The following is a 20,696-nucleotide window of genomic DNA, read 5'->3' as shown; positions in this document are numbered from 1 at the left end:
TCTTTTCTATCATTCTAATTAACATTCCTAGCAATTTTTATTTTTTTTATTTAGTTTTTTTTCTATTTTTTTTATTTTTATTTTACAATTACCTACACTTGGATTTGCACTTTATTTTTAAATAGCAGGAAGTTGCTTTATAGAAAAAAACTTACCTCAGTTTTTCTTTGGCGGGATGTTGCTGGACAAAAATATGTGTTGTTGAAGGTTTATCTGGTTCCGGTAAGCTGTTGACCCTTTTGTTGGTTTTAACGTAACGGTCCGTTCACCGTTTACTTGTTGCACTGTAACAATTTATTTTTCTAGAAAATATATAATTTTTCCTTTTTTATTATTGTCACTTTACAACTCTGATTTTTTTTTTTTTTTTTTGTAAATTTTTTTTCCTACTGTAAATCTTATTACAGTTTTTTTATCTTTCACTACACTTTGGCTTATTTTTATTTTTTTATTTTTTTTTATTTTTTTTGTTACCACTAATTTCTCTTTGCTTCCGATGGCTCTCAGGAGCCGATGTCTATCGGCGATCACACCGCCTGGTGTCGCGATGTAGTTCACTCAAACTGCCACCTAATATCGTAACTACGCCTGTGCGTCGAGCTACCAATCCACGCTTCCACATACACCTATGCACACGCTTTCACTCAGACGGTTGATTTGGGGATAACATAAACACACAACATACATACAGATAATAAGGCTTACGTTACAGGCTCTCATCCGCCGATGGTGCCTGGACCATGGAGCGTGTGCGGAAGAAATTCGAACGCAGCCTTCCTAGTTCTTACTTTTTCAGTCCAATGTGTGGCTTCGTCCCACGACCCAAAGCCGGGCCTGTACTTTGGGCTTTTCCCTCGAACATGACTGGGCGCCTCGTATATATTATTTGTAGTAATGCCTATATCACAGGAAGAAGGAAAACTACGCCTATCACTGGGTGCCTAGATCTATCACTGGGGCATGGTATAAGAACTAAATACATGCAAAACAGTCAATATGTAAACACAATTGTCAAGTCGATAAAACAGTAAGGTTAACTAACTAATGTATACATAAATAAATAGATGTATAGTCAAGTAATATTAAAAAAACCAGAAAGACAAAAGTTGCATGAATCCATAAATTACAAAAAAATTGTATAAATAAGAAAATAAATTAATTAATAAATAAAGTCAAATATGATCTATTAGAGCTAGTTTTGTAGTCAAGTTTACGGACGCTCACAAACATATACTAACCTGGATACATTCTAACAAACCTATGCTACAAAAATATCCTTAGCGTGGTATACCCCTACCCTTCTCCCAGAACTATCACCAAGTTCATATAAAGAATTGCCTATGGTCCTAAGGATGACACATTGGACATGTTTCGGCCCGAGCTTGGCATTGTAGCTGTCAATGAACTCTGTCTGTGAACTCTGTTTAAAATTTCGGCGGTATACCACTTGTCCAATTTTGAACTTAATGTCTTTTGCCCTGGTGTTATATACCTTTTCTCCTACTTTGTATGCTCGCTTTATCTCGTCAAATATCTTATTCCTCAATTCTTGGTGCCTATCTCCTAGTTCAACTTCGCATTCTACATCCTTTAAAGAAGCTATTCTTCGCAAAATGTCATACTGTATCTTGGGCATTCCGAATACGGCATAATACGGCGACTCGCCTATGGCGGTGTGTACCACATTTCGCAAGGCAAAGGCAGCATCACTCACGTGTTGATCCCACGTCTTTTGGTTCTGGCCGATATACGCTCGTATCATTTGCAATACTGACCTATTAAATCGTTCAGCTGCATTTGCCTAAGGGGAGTAAAACGCCGTCCTAATGTGTTTGGCCCCGTATTTTTGTAAAAAGGAGGTAAAGATCTCCGAGACGAACTGTTTTCCGTTTTCTGTGTGTACGAACTCGGAGACTCCAAAAATGTGGAAAACTTCCTTTTCCAGAAATTGAACCACTTTGGCAGCTGTTGCTCGCTGCATAGGTTTAAGAAACACAAATTTACTAAAATGATCAAGACACACACACATAAAAACATTTCCATCCTTAGAACGAGGATATGGTCCAATAAAATCAACATAAAGCCGTTGGAAAGGTTGCTCCGTTATTTATTGTTTGCCCATTGGTGGCTTACGAAAACTATTTTGGGTCTTTGTTTCTTTGCATATGACGCATTCTTTGACGCACTGTTGCACATTGGACACCATGACTGGCCAAAAGTATTTCTCTCGTACTCGGGCAAGGGTTTTATGGATTCCTCCATGACCCGTAGACGGCTTCCACCAAACCTGACCGCATCTCAACCGGTACCCAGAGCTTCCAGGTGTGGTCCTCTTGAAGTTCTCCCCCTCTATTAAGTTGTGTCCGTTTATAGATATATCCGTCTGATACGCAAGGATCAGGTAATTTGTCTTGGCCTTTCGTTATGGATTCTCTCAATCCACAGTATTCGTCGGTTTGAAAGTAAGGCGAGTCAAGGATAATGTCTAATACTCTGTCCATCAGTGCCACTTCGTCCATGTTCATGCGCGATAATGTATCAGGCACAACATTTTGAACTCCTTTGCGATGTTCGATGTTGAAGTTGAATGCTTTCAGCTTCAGGCTCCATCTAGCCAGTCTACCGCTGAGGTCCTTCTGACCCATAAGCCACTTGAGACTTGCGTGGTCCGTGCTGATTGTGAAGGGGAGGCCCTCCACTTAAGGCCGGAACCTCTTCACGCTCAGCACCGCTGCATAGCACTCCAACTCCATCGCGCTGTAATTGCCTTGTGCCTTATTCAATTTCGCCGACATATATGTGATGGGTCGTTCGTTGCCGTCCTCGTCTTTTTGGAATAAAATTCCATCCACCCCGTCCGTCGAAGCGTCGCACTGTATAAAAAAGTGTTTATTGAAGTCCGGGTGAACAAGCACCGGGGCTGATATGAGGCTTTGCTTCAGCTGTTCAAAAGCTTTTCTCTCTTCGTCAGTCATCTCAAACTTCTTTATTCTGTCCTTAGTGAGGTAGTCGTGCATCGGCACTGCAATGGTTGCGTAATCCCTAATGAAACGGTGGTACCACCCCGATATGCCCAGGCATCGTCGAAGCTGTTTTGGGCTTTTCGGCTGAGGGAAATCTCGCACTGCTGCTATTTTATTGGCATATGTCTTTATACAACCGTCGCTTACCACATACCCTAAATACCGTACTTCTTTGAAGCAAAACTTGCTCTTTTCTACATTTATCGTCAATTTGGCTTCGCGTAAACACTTAGCGACCTTTTCCAATAAAGACATGTGTGACTCAAAATCTACGGAACATACTAACAGGTCATCAAGATACACAAACACACTTTCACGTAAAGCGGCCGGAATGACCTTGTCCATAAGACGACACATCCGCTGAGCAGCATTACACAAATCAAAAGGCATCACCGTGAACTGATACAGTGGTCTGCCAGGAAAGGTGAATGCTGTTTTTTCTCTAGAACGTTTTTCCAAAGCAATTTGCCAAAAGGCATCTTTAAGATCAATAGCTGATAAGAAATGGGTGTTTTGTAACCTACTTAATATACCGTCAATATGTGGCAACGGATAGGCATCTTTAATAGTTCTAGCATTCATGTTCCTGGCATCCGAACATAACGTATTTTTGGTGCCTTTAATTACTAGCGAAACCGGAGAGCTCCAGCTGCTATTACTCTCCTCAATAACACCCATTATAGCATTCTATCTAACTCCTCGTATACTAATTTTTTGATCGCGGGCGAGATAGGGTAGGGCCCTTGCTTAATCGGTATATTTTCTTCTACCACCTCTATACTGTGTTCTTCCACATCTGTTCTGCCCAATCCTAGCACAGCAAAGGATGGGAATTGGGATTTAACCATGTCTAATATGCGGCTTTGTGCCGTTGTTAGGGAATGTTGTACTGTGTCGAAAGAGATATCACCCTCGGCGGGTACGAGTTCTGAGTCAGCCCTATCATGCACACCCTCGTTCACACTTTTTTCGACAACATTTAATTGAAAAACACGCCAGAAGTCGATCCCTAAGTACACTTCTTGAGTAAGCTCGGAGAAAATTACAAATTCCAGATCCCTGGTTTCCCCATCCCAGTCACAGGTAGAGAAACCACTCCCTCCACCGGGGTTGCTCCTCCATTCGCGGTGCGAACCTTTTGCCCTAATAATCGGGTTATTTTCTTTTCTTCCCCCTCTAGGAATATCATGGCTATTTTGCCCAGGCAACTGGAACAGGCACCATCTAACAAGGCGAGAGTGTCGTGCCCTCCAATCACTGCACGCGCGAAGAATCGATTATCTTCCTTCAATGTTACGATGGTTGCGACTATTTTTTGTTGTATTCTCTTTACAGTACGATGGTTTTCCCGTATTTTCAAAATCTTCTTATATTTTCTATTTTTCTTTCTCATTTCAATCTCTTCTATGAAAGTCCTTCTTCTAACTTCTTTGTACCTCCGTTTCCTTTCGTGTAAACTCTTTCTTAAAACTTCATTGTTATTGGTCGCTCCCATTCCCTGCCTACCTACACGTTTTAAAATTTGTACTCCCACTCTCTGATCTCTTAAACCTAATTCCCCGGGGACTCCTGGCTCTGCACAGAGTGCCCGACATCTCTGCGAGCTGCCTGTTTTCCGTACCCGGCTTAAACACACAGTAGGGCGCATCACTACCACACATAAAACACTTCATACAATGGAAGGCGATTTACAAGGACTATGTTTTGCCGCTGCCTGTGGGTCTTTCGTAAAGAAATCCACGGGCATTCCGCAAAACAAAACACAACATAAGGTGGAATGGTGACGGACCAAACACATCAGTTTGGACGTTAATATTGGGGGTTGACGTATTACAATTATAAGGGCTGGGATTAAAGGATTTGGGATTGGATTTTAAAGGATCACTTGGTTTTACGTTAGGAGGACCGGGCCTGGAAGACGTTATTTTGCCCCTATCATCTTTGCCTATCGCGTCTGTCCCTATACTAATCGCCCCTTCTACTTCTCTAGCTCTAACATCTATTTCGCTAACGGTCTTGCTTCGTGACCTATTCTCTTTTATTAATTTTTCGGCTCGTTTGCATTCTGTCTTCAGACCGGCTAGTGTATCAATCTTAGATGCGGACGTAAGATTCGCAAAGTACGGCTTTAAATTACCCTTTATAATCTTAACAAGTTCTCTTTCGGGTATTTTATTTTTAAGCCTAAAAGTAAGATCGTGTATTTCTGCATAAAAATCTTCGAAAGTTTTTTTGCCTCCCTGCTTCCTCTCCATTATCTCGCGGATTACCTCGTAGTCGGACTCCGCGCTTCTAAATTGGTTTAGCAACTCCGCCTTCAGCTGGAGGAAATTGAAGTCTCGGTCCTCGGCACGATCCTCCAGGACTTGCCAATACCATTTCAGCGCGGCTCCGGTTACGAGGCTATGGAAGTCCGCTAATAGTTGTTCATAAGAGACCTCATGTTGTTCGCGCATTCTTTCCACGCGAAACACAGAACTTTCCACCGTCATATTTTTTGTAGTACCGTCGAACTTCAGGTGCCATTTCTCAAGGTCTATTTTCTTCCGGTACATTTGCCTATCAAACCCGCTTTGATTGTTCCTAGGGGGCTGGTGGTTAGTATTTCCGGGCGTTGATGTCGTTCGTGGTGGGGCGCGAGTTGGTGATGCCTGTATGGAGGCCTCCACCCCTGCAACTATGTTACTCAGGTGGCACTTGTCCTCTCGCACCTTCCTGAATTCCTCCATGAACTCAGCCATCACGTTATTCTGCTGCATCATTGCCTCCATCATCTTCCCTATTTGGTCAATGCGGTTCGATACCGGCGGAGGTGCAGTTGGTGGTGATCTTCTGGCAATTCTAAAATCCTGTCAAGCTTACTAGAGAAACTTAGGGACCTATTAAACGAATCGTCGGTTCGTGGCGGCTGCTCCGTCGAGTTCAAACGACCACTCTAGCCGAACAACGATTAAAAAAATTCGTGGGTAAAAAATCTATGGGCTGCTTAATTCCAGTATCAATTTGAGTGAGCAACGATCCTACCACTTGGTTTTCGAGCGCTCTAGCCAGCGCACGTGTAACTCTCCTACTCGATGGTATTATCCCTAAACCAAAACGATGTCCTTCCGAGCCGGTGGGAATGCCCATCGACTACTAATTTCAACCTCAAAAGGAATTGGAAACGAAATCCAAGTACCAAAAAAAAATCGAAGGCAATACAAAATTCAATATGAACTAAACCGACGTTAAACGATTTGAAGTTGGAGAAATAGATATTCGCGTTCAAAGTATCCAACTTCAAATTAATATTAAATATAAAAAAAAAAATCTTTGAAAACAAAAATTTTAAAAGTAAAAATGAACGAAATTAAAATTAAGAAAAGGAATTCAAAGTATTTTATGAGCAAACCGTAATTCAAGGAAAAATCACAAAAGCAAAATTAAGAAGTACACCTTTAACCAAAAATTAAAAGGATGATTAAGTGATATTTAACATAACCGAAATATAAAATTGTAGAAAATTCAACTTCTAACATGTAAGTCACTGATAACCAAAAAAAAAATCAAACTTTCCATTCAAGATTAAGCCAAAACGATAAAAATTAAGAATTTAAAATGAATGTAAGAGTTTAAACTGAGTGCAACAACTTCAATATAACTCAATTTAACCCAAATTAATATTATACAAAACTTATAATTTATATTGAAAAAAACGTGATTAAACGGAAAATATAAGAAAAAGTATTTAAAATTGTATCAAAGAAATTCATAATTTGATAAAAAGCAAAGGAATTCAGAAAAAGGTAGATCCAACAAAAAACTTCTTTAAATTAACGTGTAAATAACCAAAATTAATAAAACCCTTAACCCAGTCAACACAATATAATTCAATAAATCAACTTGTTTATGTTGAAAGGTAAATGTATGTATATATATTTATGTAAATGTGTATTTGTATGTATATGTATAATAAAAAATATATAAAAAGATAATGATAAAAAAATGTCATAAGATGAACTGCAACGATGGTACTGACCAAAAAAAATTTAAATAAAATTAGAAAATTTTGTTTGAATTCAAAGAAGCTTCACGCCCAACAAAAATTATTTAAAACTTAAATTAATCACTTCAAGTAAAAAAATGGAAATAAAGATAAAATGGCAATGAAAAGGCAAAAACACAATAGTAATAATGTGTAATAATGTTGTTTTTTTTCTTTTCTTCACTTCAGCTTTCCTTGCTAACAAGAGAAAAAAAGGAAACAATATCGAAAAAACAGAAATTGATTGATTGAAAATCAGATATGCCTTTTTTTCAAAAGCGAGCAATTGATTTTTGAAAAACGTACAGTGAATATATATTTTGGAGGACACCGGGTGCTATTCTCCGGTGGTATATGACCAGAGTGTTGATCCCCTGTCCATCTGTCCTTCAGTCCTGTCAAAGTCGACGTCAGTTAAATCCCCCATTAAACACAGTGCGCTACTTCATCTTACTAGGCCTGAGCCTGGATAGCTGGAAGCACATCTGCTAACAAAAATATTTACCCCTCATCCCCTTGAAAACTGTTAGCAAACCTCACACAAACATGTTGATGAAACTCGCAAGTGGTAGCTCGCTAAACGGTTCAATTACAAAAACAAAAATTATCGAAATCATTTGTACGCCCTTGTATTGGGAGTGCCTTTCACGAACTTCTTTTGATATTTATTGAAGGAAGATAATCGATTTTTTGCGCGTACAGTGACTGGAGGGCACGACACTCTCGCCTTGTTAGATTCAGGTGCCTGTTCCAGTTGCCTGGGCAAAATAGCCATGAAATTCCTAGAGGGGAAAGAAAAGAAAATAACCAGATTATTAGGGCAAAAGGTTCGCACCGCGAATGGAGGAGAAACCCCGGTGGAGGGAGTGGTTTCTCTACCTGTGACTGGGATGGGGAAACCAGGGATCTGGAATTTGTAATTTTCTCCGAGCTTACTCAAGAAGTGTACTTAGGGATCGACTTCTGGCGTGTTTTTCAATTAAATGTTGTCGAAAAAAGTGTGAACGAGGGTGTGCATGATAGGGCTGTCTCAGAACTCGTACCCGCCGAGGGTGATCTCTCTTTCGACACAGTACAACATTCCCTAACAGCGGCACAAAGCCGCATATTAGACATGGTTAAATCCCAATTCCCATCCTTTGCTGTGCTAGGATTGGGCAGAACAGATGTGGAAGAACACAGTATAGAGGTGGTAGAAGAAAATATACCGATTAAGCAAGGGCACTACCCTATCTCGCCCGCGATCAAAAAATTAGTATACGAGGAGTTAGATAGAATGCTATTAATGGGTGTTATTGAGGAGAGTAATAGCAGCTGGAGCTCTCCGGTTTCGCTAGTAATTAAAGGCACCAAAAACACGTTATGTTCGGATGCCAGGAACATGAATGCTAGAACTATTAAAGATGCCTATCCGTTGCCACATATTGACGGTATATTAAGTAGGTTACAAAACACCCATTTCTTATCAGCTATTGATCTTAAAGATGCCTTTTGGCAAATTGCTTTGGAAAAACGTTCTAGAGAAAAAACAGCATTCACCGTTCCTGGCAGACCACTGTATCAGTTCACGGTGATGCCTTTTGATTTGTGTAATGCCGCTCAGCGGATGTGTCGTCTTATGGACAAGGTCATTCCGGCCGCTTTACGTGAATGTGTGTTTGTGTATCTTGACGACCTGTTAGTATGTTCCGTAGATTTTGAGTCACACATGTCTTTATTGGAAAAGGTCGCTAAGTGTTTACGCGAAGCCAAATTGACGATAAATGTAGAAAAGAGCAAGTTTTGCTTCAAAGAAGTACGGTATTTAGGGTATGTGGTAGGCGACGGTTGTATACGGACAGTACCGCTGCACGACTGCCTCACTAAGGACAGAATAAAGAAGTTTGAAATGACTGAAAAAGCGATAAAAGCTTTTGAACAGCTGAAGCAAAGCCTCATATCAGCCCCGGTGCTTGTTCACCCGGACTTCAATAAACACTTTTATACAGTGCGACGCTTCGACGGACGGGGTGGATGTAGTTTTATTCCAAAAAGAGGAGGATGGCAATAAACGACCCATCGCGTATATGTCGGCGAAATTGAATAAGGCACAACGCAATTACAGCGTGACGGAGTTGGAGTGCTATGCAGCGGTGCTGAGCGTGAAGAGGTTCCGGCCTTATGTGGAGGGCCTCCCCTTCACAATCATCACGGACCACGCAAGTCTCAAGTGGCTTATGGGTCAGAATGACCTCAGCGGTAGACTGGCTAGATGGAGCCTGAAGCTGAAGCAAAAACAAAAATTATCGAAATCATTTGTACGCTCTTGTATTGGGATATCACTTTCCAAACAAAAGAAGTTCGTGAAAGGCACCCCCAATCCAAGTTGCGTACCCCTCCCTCTTTTGGTTATCGATCACTTTCACCGATACCTAGGCCTCAGCGAAGCTGACCGATAAACTTCTAAAAAAAAAACTGTCCGAGGAGGAAAATAAGAAATTATAGGAAAAGATTTGAAAAGTTAGAGCAAGATTTAGCCAAAGGTAGATCAAAGTTATAAAGTAAAGTGGAGATAGAATTGGAAGAAAAAGAAAACAAAACCGGGTTATTTTCGTTGGGCGCCATTTTTGTTGTGTAACCGCTGTTCGTTGGCGAGAAGTCATGGCGGGCCAGGCATGCTGGAAGCCCGGGCTAAGCTCGTCGTTGGTCGTGGTTCTTGACGCAAATTCTCACACACAGATACACAGACAAAAAAAAAGATTCATGCCTGTGATTGTGGACAGGAAAAAGGAAAGATAATAGCGGGAGGAAACAGTTCTGTCAGTTGGAGCCGACCCACCCCTTTAGTACGCAACCCGCGAACTACCTTTGAATGCTACTGGGCTCCGACAATTGAAGTAGCATTACCTATTACTGACAGTAGTCCGTCAGTCTTAGCGTCAAGTCATGTCCGTCAGTCAGTCTATGGATCAAACACCTAGAAATCAACCATTAGCCTGGAGAACAACACCGACTCCAAAATAAGGTGTATTTAGCCTTCCATTTCAAAAAACTACTAGCCCGTTAAATTTGATTTCACTCACATCAGTTTATTAACAAATTCTCTTAATACTAACAAATGAAAAATCTTTGGATTTAATAATAAAAGATTAAGAATAAAAAAGGGAATATACGTAAAAAATTCAATCCAATACAATATTTAGGTTTTCTTTCCCCCCTTTTTTTCTTGTTGTAAAAAAAAAAATTTAAAAAATAAATAAATTAATGTAAAAAAAATTTAAAGATGGAATAACATAAACCTCAATTCAATGAAGAAAAACGACAATAAATATATAAAGAAAAATTCCAATTCGATACAATATTTGGGTTTCCCCTTTTTTTCCTTTTTTTCTTTGTTGTAAATTAAAAAATATAACAAAAATAAGTCAACGTAAAAAAATTAAAACATGGGATAATATAAATTTCAATTCAATTTAGAATAAATCTTAATACAAAATCATAAAAGGAATCAAAAAAAAGTATTGTACTAACTCTGGTCTCAAAAAAATGCTTTGATTCCGTAAGCCAATGCAGAAAAAAAATCGCGTGCTATAATAGAATTAAGATCGAAAGCATTTACGTGTATACAAATATACGTGGATATGTTTATTAATTGACATTCACTCATCTGTTGATATCATCGTTGATGTTGGCGCCAGCATACAATCGGGAAACCTAGGGTGGGGGTGGAGAAATAAGCCTAAAGAGAATCTCGTAGATATTTGTGTGCCCGTTCGCCTTCCTTCTATGCGATACCAAACGGAAACAACAAAAACCCTAACTAACATTCAAAACCTAATGTTCACGAAACTTACTTAAGTTCATTTACATATGTAGTCCGGTTTGCATATACATATGTACATATATACATAGTATGCAATCATACCAGCATATGCACACAGCTTAGGGCAGTTTGTCAAAACAAAATAAATAAGATCGCAAAAAAAAAAATGATAGAGGAACGCAAAAGAAACATAAAAGAATGCAAAATAAATAATTATGCAAAATACGTAAGAAACAAAGCGACTTAGGCAAGTCGAGAAAACAATAAAAAAATATGTAGTAATAAGAGAAAAAATTCTTAAATTTTAGAGAGTAGTTAATGCTAGTTGGTGAACATATTGTACAAAAAGACACGATGTGATCGCCTGCGTTGTCTTTCTCAGCAGCTGCTCTCGGTCATATCCACTCTCGCACAGCCGCACTCTCTCTCCGAAGTTCTCTCTGTATTTGTTACTTGGTCAGCTCTGTCTAAGTGATCCAAATGTTCCGCCGTTTCTGCCTTATTCTTTGCTTCCTTTATTGCAATTTAGGTCACTGACCTCTTTCCGGTTCAACCACGGAAACAGCTGTTGACGGTAGCTTATATGGCCAGCTAATACCCTATGCCGGTAGACCGTTGGCCTACATAAAAAGTCTACATTTTGGGTGTTGTTGTTGTTGCTGGGTACAACACGGTTCTTTTGCATGTCTATTGATTGTGGGGGCCGCTATGTATGCTGGGGTTGTTGTTGTTATCCTCGGATTGGTGGTAAATCCAGGTTTTTAAACAAACCGAGATTCAGCCTTTTTGCCTCCCGCTGACAGGAATCTGCGAAATACACAAATGCTCAAACAATGCAAGTTAAGTAATGTGCAATGCATATGCGTATGTACATATATTTATAGATATAGCTTAAACACATTCGAATACATACCTACCTACTTCATACATTTTCAAGTGTGGTTAGATTTTACCGCGTTAGAACCGCGTATGTTTGAAATTTGTGTTTATTTTTCTTTTCTTTTCTATCATTCTAATAAACATTCCTAGCAATTTTTATTTTTTTTTATTTAGGTTTTTTCTATTTTTTTTTTTATTTTTATTTTACAATTACCTACACTTGGATTTGCACTTTATTTTTAAATAGCAGGAAGTTGCTTTATAGAAAAAAACTTACCTCGGTTTTTCTTTGGCGGGATGTTGCTGGGCAAAAATATGTGTTGTTGAAGGTTTTTCTGGTTCGGGTAAGCGGTTGACCCTTTTGTTGGCTTTAACGTATCGGTCCGTTCACCGTTTACTTGTTGCACTGTAACAATTTATTTTTCTAGAAAATATATAATTTTTCCTTTTTTATTATTGTTACTTTACAACTCTGATTTTTTTTTTTTTTGAAAATTTTTTTTCCTACTGTAAATCTTATTACAGTTTTTTTCTCTTTCACTACACTTTGGCTTATTTTTATTTTTGTTTGCGACGCGCACACCGAACCGCATTAAATTGTGGACACCTTGACACTAAGTTCCGATGGCTCTCAGGAGCCGATGTCTATCGGCGATCACACCGCCTGGTGTCGCGATGTAGTTCACTCAAACTGCCAGCTAATATCGTAACTACGCCTGTGCGTCGAGCTACGAATCCACGCTTCCACATACACCTATACACACGCTTTCACTCAGACGGTTGATTTGGGGATAACATAAACACACACAACATACATACAGATAATAAGGGTTACACAATTGAATATGATACCAATGCATTGGACAAGGGTATTGTTCAAATAAAAATTGAACATGCATATACACATGTGAACAAATATTAGTAATATAATCCGTAGATATTTTTGAGAAGTAATATTCACACGTAAACTGATATTTCCAACAAACACATGTACATACATATATTTAGCTAAACGATCACTTCGTTCACAACACATAAAAATTACAAATGTTTACATACATGTACAAATATACCTAAATCATTTTACTGTCTGACATTTATAGCCAAACACAAGATACGTTTCTTATCTTAGTTTTAAATGTTTGCCTACTTGTAAATGCTACAAATGCCCACATCACGATTATAAAAATCAAGAGGCTAGCATTAATCAAATAATAAATAAATCTCTATCATCATACATATAAACAATCACACATACACATATAATTAGTTTTAGGAACATATTTTTAAGATTTTCTTTATAAGCTATTGTAAATAACTTTACAAGTCAGAATTAAAAAATATTCTCAAACGACAACATTGCTTTTATTTACCCCTCAACATTTGGTCCATTCGAGCCGTCAAATTGAGCTCCAACGAATGTGGAAATAAACTGTATAATATAAAAAATTATACGAAATTAAAGTGATTTGTAATCAATCCAAGGAATACATCAGCTGTGAGTCGAGGCACAGCAAGGTCAACCGGGCGACCAAACCAATTTCCTCCAACGATTCCTTTGGAGAAAAACAAGTCAAAATAAAAAGTGACGTGTTTTAAATAGTGCTCAGTGTTTATTTTTGAATAGTGAAAAAAAAGCAATATGGGAATAAACAGAGGAAAAGTCCTTGAATCCCAGATGGACATAAGTGAAAAAGTACTGCAGATGTACAATAATGTTGCAGGAAAAAAAGTAACTAGGTCGAAGGCCGAGGAGGTGATAAAAGCAATAGAAATACTCCAAAAAGAATTGGACGCCAACAACGAGATAATTTTGGCGGATGGCGTTGGCAATGAGGATTATTTCACGCAAGATAAATACAGTGCCATAAGAATGCAAATTGACGAAGTAGTTCAAGGGTTCAAACAATCCCTTAGTGATGAAGTGTCATTTCAACCAAGAAGATTGCATACTTCTTTAGCAGATAACCGCATGCCACAAACACCAACAACAGCAGCACAAACTACAAGCATGGGTAAAAATGACACAAAAATTGAATTTTTCATGAAGAAGATTCAAACAATAACAAACAAAATGACTGATATGCGCTTCGAGAGCACGATCGGTAATAATCAAATTAAATATTTAGAAAGTTTATATATCGACATCAAAAATGCGTACACAAATGATTTTTCAAAATACTACAATGCTGAAATAGAAGATGCCTATGCCAAGGAAGTTGCAGAATATTTTGAAAATCTGGGGCATTTGGAAAGATGTCTAGTGAAAGAAGAGCCAAAAATAAATTATCGCCGTAATTTGGAATTAGAAAAATTAAAAATTCCAATATTTTATGGCGAGATAAAAGAATGAGCAAATTTCTACAATGTGTTTCAGGATATGGTCCATAAAAATGAGCAATTATCAAGCTCAGAAAAAATGCTACGCCTTCGCCTTTGTTTGAAGGGTGAAGCTGCAAGGTTAATACAACACCTGCAAATATCAACCGAAAATTGTGAAGCAGCGTGGAATCTACTTAAACAAAGATACGATAATAAACGTATTTTATTTACAATACAGTGGGATAGGATAATGGATCAGCCGCCCATAAATAGTGACAATGCTGAAAGCGAAGTAATTGCTCGATACTACAAATGAGTGCCTTAACGCAATACAGTCACTAGGAATACAAATTGAAAACGCAGATCCATTTATTGCTCGAGTCATAGTTCGCAAATTGGACAAAGATGGACTCAAATTATATGAACAAACGGTTAAAAAGTCAAGAGAGGTGCAGACATTATCTGATATTAGAGATTTTCTGGATCAACACTTCCAGACATTGAAAGCTGTAGCCGAAAAGGAGCAAGGTTACAAAATCCGAAAGCAGCAAATATTTAAAGCAAATCACACGTCAACCAACGCGAGGAAACCATTTAGGCAGTGTTCTTACTTCAAAATACCAAATCATATCATAACCGAATGCAGAAGTTTCAAGAGCATATCAACGGATGAAAGGCATAAATATGCCAAAGACAATAAAATCTGCTACAGATGTCTGCTTCACAAATTAGGAGAAACTTGTGCTAGTAATATGAAGTGTAAAATATGCAACTTCAGCAGTCATCATGAGCTCCTTCATTTCGATAACGTTCAAAAGAAGGCAGCAATGTCCACAAAAGCAGGTCTAACAACGGTAATTCTGGCCACAGCCCAAGTGAGAGCAAAAGCTGCGAATGGTGAGCACATATTATTAAGGGCTCTTATTAATCAAGGGTCACAAATAACATCAATTTCCGAAGAGGCAGCGCAGATATTAGGTGTACCAAAGAAAAAAGTGATGACAAAGCTTCATGGTCTAGGAGATGTTGTGGTTGGTGAATCGAAGTTTAAAATTAAAGTGCATATTACACCACGTTTTCTGAGCCAGCACGTCGAAGAAGTGGATGCCATAGTTTTATCAACCCTTACAACTGCGCAACCTGATCAATCCTTCAGGTTCTACTTTAAAAAATGGGAAAACTACACTCTTGCTGACCCATTATTTAACAAAGCTGATAGAATTGACATGGTGATTGGTGGTGATATATTTGGCAGAATAATAGAAAAAGGCATAAAAAACACAATGGAGTTCTTGCACAAGCTACGAAGTTTGGCTGGATTTTGTCTGGAATAATTAAGCAAAAGAAACCAAGCAAAGTCACATCGGCAGTAACCAACCTTGAGAGATTTTGGGAGCTAGAGGAAGAACAGGATGAAGAAGCTAAAGTGGAAGACGAAATGTGTTTGAAAAAGTTTGAGGAAACCACTACACAAGATGCAGATGGGCGATTCATTGTGGAAATTCCATTTAAAGATGACATGGAGCTGGGTGACTCTCGTAAACAGGCAGTTGCTCGGTTGCTATCCATGGAAGCTAAATTCAAAAAGAGTGAAAAGCTTTGCAATGATTACAAGGAGTTCATTCACGAATACCAAAACCTTGGGCACATGATAAAAGCAAACGAGAAGGTAAATGGGAAGTATTATTTGCACACCATTCTGTTATACGCGAGGATAAATTAACTACAAAATTTCGTGTTGTTTTCGATGCGTCAGCCAAAACTTCACATGGAAAATGCCTAAACGATATCATGTTAACAGGACCGAAACTTCAAAGGGATGTATTTGATATTATCCGCAAGTGGAGACTATGGAAATTGGTAATCACAGCAGATGTTGAAAAAATGTTCCGGCAAATAAAAATTTCGGAGAAAGATCAAGTGTATCATCGAATTTTGTGGCGGGAACCAAAAATATCACCGCTATCACCACTATGAGAGAAAATGAAATAATTCAAATAAAAGAAAATGAAGCAGTGAAAACACTTGGGCTATACTGGGATCCAAAGAAAGATGAGTTCCAGTTTAAAATTAATTTGGGAATGCCGAAGAAAATAACAAAAAGAAGTATTTTATCACAAATCGCCCAAATATTTGATCCGTTGGGCTGGTTATCGCCAATCACTGTGGTTGCAAAACTATATATGCAAAAACTTTGGATTGAAAAGGCTGGATGGGACGAACAGCTTTCTGATGACCTACAAAACGAATGGAAGCTTTTCATTGACACTGTTAGCATATTGGAAGAAGTGCGAATTCCATGCTGGATTGAAACTAGCATGGAATGTGAAGTATAAATTCATGGATTCGGCGATGCTTCCGAAAAAGCGTACGCTGCAGTAATTTATGCAAAAGTTGGCGATTCCGTAAAGCTTTTAACTGCCAAAACGAAAGTTAATCCACTTAAAAATCGGAAAACTTTACCAAAACTGGAACTCTGTGCTGCTCATTTATTGGCAAAATTGTTGAATAAAGTGTGCGCGATCATTGCAAGGGATCATAAAGATTATGCATGGAGTGATTCAACAATAACCCTGGGCTGGATTGCAAATCAGAAGAACAAAGATAAATTTATCAGAAATCGGGTAGAAGATATTCAAAAACTTATACCACAAGTAACCTGGGGACACGTGAACACGAAAGACAATCCAGCAGATGTGGCGTCAAGAGGTATTCCATCTTCAAAATTATTAAATATGGATATTTGGTGGAATGGACCCAAGTGGCTATCGTCAACAGAAGATCAAGAGTCAACAACGATAAATGCATGCAACAAAGTAACGGTTTTATTGACGTCCAGAGACCAAGATTCTTTTATGGACAATTTAATAAACAAATATTCAAGTTGGCTGTTTAGGCCACAAGCCTAAATATGGCGGTGTACCCTCGTATCGCTTTACTTTTCCTTTTCGTTGTCCTTTTACCTCACATTTTTCATTTATACATATCGGTTTATACCGATAACCCTTTACCCCGCCGGATAATAGTTAAGCCTAGGATTCGGCGCTGACCGCGAACTAAAGGCTTTTTACCTCTTTCACTTCTTTTGCGAACGTTTAAGAAACCGCCAGCAGCCAAGCCACCGAAGGTAAGTCTTTCAATAATACTAAAAATTATAGAATTCATTTTGCACTTCCGTCATCGGAAATCGTGAATTGTGATTAAGTGGATTAACTCTGAATTTGAATTTACTTTTCTCTTAATAAACATTATTGTGTATCTTTTTATAACGTAATCGTTGTGTTTTTTCCTTTATTTTCTCCTCACCATTATTGCGAGCGCGCCCTATCTGTGGTCTTGCCGCCGCAACATTTGGTCCATCTCCCCGAAATAAAAGCGAAGCGACCTAATTACAAAGATTTGCCAAATCGAAGGAATAAAATCGAAGCACAAATTTTACAATCAGAAATTAACCAGCACATGTGAAAAGCCTAAGAGCTTAGATATTATTTATATAAAGGTATCAAATTTACAAATTAAAATCAACCAGCGAAGAAGCAAACGAACGAGCAACACATACAGTCCAATTGGTCATCACAACACACATACAGCCATAAATTTATCACTACAGCTAAAACGAATCAACTCATCATACGATATCACGTCCATTTTTCACATCATCACAATAACATCACATCTACAGTCCACATAACATCGCATCAACCGTCCACATAACATCACATCAACAGTCCACATAACATCATATCAGATCACATACGTTACCAAAACTTGTGTAAGGTAAGTGGTTGATTTTGGTGCACATTTTTTTTATATACGAATTCACGTATCGAGTGAATTTGTGATATCCATTTGCAAGTCAAAGCAAGTGGAGGTTCATTGTGTTTTAAACGCACACTTAGCGGCTAAGTCCCCCACCAGTGGTAAGACTTTTCCGACACAACTCAAGGCAAGACAGTCAGTGGATCTTTTGTTTCTCCTTTTGCAACAAAATTATCACTGCACTGTGCAACTACACTCGGTTTCTATAGACAGTCTTTTCGGTTGTTGATTTTCGGCAACAATCTACATACACTCTCACTTGGTTGATGAACTTGCAAAGAAATAGCACAATATTCTCGCAGTTATAATATTCTGCAACCACAGAAAATTTTTTTTTTCTAAAGCATTTCACCTTCGTTGGGTGGCTTGTAGTCATTTTTGCTTAATTGCGACAATCAATCAAAGAATTGTTGCAAATCGCTCATTTGTGAATACACTTAATTCATATTAATTCGAAGGCATTTAATATAGAGTATTTTTTCACCGAATTATATACATATAATCAACAACTTTTGAACGGAAATCAGTTTATTAATCAGTTGCGAACTGAAATAATACCATAACGCCAAAAATTAGCACTGCGTTGGATGGCTAGTGGCTCATCACAATTGGTCACAAACACAATTTTATACTGATCGTTTAATATTACATAGCTGTATGTTTTCAGCGTTTTTTATAATAAATAATTAAAAGTGTAATTTTCCACATTAAGTTGGATAAACAAATTTATTGTTTTATTTATATTGGGAAAGATACCCTGGTTGGCTACTCGGCGATACTCATCAACGTTCACATAACACCTTTTGTATACACATTAAATCCCCGTCAGGATTTCTATCTGTGTTTCATTTTCACTTGTATACACATTAAATCCTCGTCGGGATTTCTATCTGTGGGTCAAATTTCACCCTTTAAACACATTAAATCCATATAAGGATTTCTATTTGTGTTTCAAATCTCGAGGATTACACATCATATCCACATCGGGATTACATCTGCGTTTTTTAAACTTTTTTTTAGACACACTAAGTTTTCAGAAAATATTTCTATCTGTGTCCAACACACCCTTTAGACACATTACATATTTGCAGACGAATTCTCTTCTCTGCATTGCACATCACTGTAGACACATTAAATCCTCGTCAGGATTTCTATCTGTGTTTGATATCACTTTGTACACACTAGAACCTTTCAGAATTTCTATCTGTGCTGCATATCACTATATACACATTAAATCCTCGTCAGGATTTCTATCTATAACACTGTATACACATTAAATCCTAGTCAGGATTTCTATCTGTGGCTTACATAATCCTCGTGAGGATCTCTATAAGTGGTTCATATCACTGGCCACACAGTACACCACGTCAAGATTTACATCTGATTCAAATTTTTTCTTATCACTAAATTCACATAAGATTGCTTTCTGTGTTAACACATACAATCCGATCGGAGTTCAAATCCGTGTATTTTTTAGATCTTACTCACACATCACAATCACAACAGGATTGATAGCTGGGCTACGTACAAAAAAACAAAACACTCTTATAATTTTTGCTGCGGTTGAATATACACCAACGCCACTAAGTCTTTTGCCTTCAAGCTCGACACCTTCAAAGAAACAAAATATTCAGATAAATTAAAGCAATGGAGACTTATATTAGATTGGCTGATTCCGTAGTGGAGTTTGAGCAAGATTTCAACTCTGCCCCGGCCGAATCCCGGAACAAGCACACCCTTGCACTACTGCAAGAGGAGCTAAAGGCACTATGGAAGAAGACCAAGTCCACATATGAAGGTCTTCTCAGCAATCCTGAGCTGTCCAAAGAGGAACTCAGCTAAGAAGAAAGAACAAAAGTTGCTTCGCATGCTACCTACAATTCATGTCTGCTGTGGCGGCTGAAGCCGAAGCTATCACCCCACAGCCGGCGAAAGATGAAGCAAAGGATGAAGACTCTTCGCGCCGTGGACATAAAATGCGGCTGCCGCCTTGTGACACCGATGTATTTAAAGGCGACTACCTTTCCTGGCCAGCCTTTAGAGATATGTTCACGGCGATATACATCCACATTACTGATCTGAAAGATGTCGAGAAATTATATTATTTAAAACAAAAAAAGCAAGGGGAGGCAAAAGAAATATTGGGAAGGTGTTCATTAACAAACGAGGGTTTTGCAACCGCCTGGAAAAATCTAAGCGACAGGTACGAAAATAAACGTATCCTCGTCAACACACGACGGCAGTCGAACAGGAGTGTGGAACCTCAATCAAAAAATTGCAACGAGAGATAAACAATTGCATTTCTGCGCTACAATGTCATAATATTGACATCACAAATTGGGATGCTATTATAACTTACTTATGCTCCACAAAACTCCCTGAATCTACACTGGCTCTTTGGGAACAGACCGTAGAACGAAAAACAGATATTCCGAAATGGGAGGATATGGACAAATTCCTGTCCAATCGCTTCCAGACATTAGAGACGGTTTCCGATCTTAGGGGTAATAAAACGGCAAAAACACCCAAAAGTCAAAATTCAAATTCTAGGGAAAATTCTACAAAACTTGAGGTTTACCAAGCCAGCGTATCAAAATCGGCATGTAAGATGTGCAACAGTACGGAGCACAAATTACGAAATTGCCAAAAATTCCGTAGGTTGCCCACGTCAGGAAAAATCGAATTTGTCAAAAACAATAGTTACTGTCTGAATTGTCTTTCGGGTGGACACACCGTGACAAGATGCATTAGCCGATTTAATTGCAGCACGTGCCATGCAAGGCACAACACCTTGCTCCATCTTCCGACAGCACAACCAAAGACAACT

Source organism: Eurosta solidaginis, chromosome X (assembly GCF_040869045.1).
Source record: "Eurosta solidaginis isolate ZX-2024a chromosome X, ASM4086904v1, whole genome shotgun sequence".
Taxonomy (NCBI): Eukaryota; Metazoa; Arthropoda; class Insecta; order Diptera; family Tephritidae; genus Eurosta; species Eurosta solidaginis.
Note: the sequence above shows the minus strand (reverse complement) of the source record.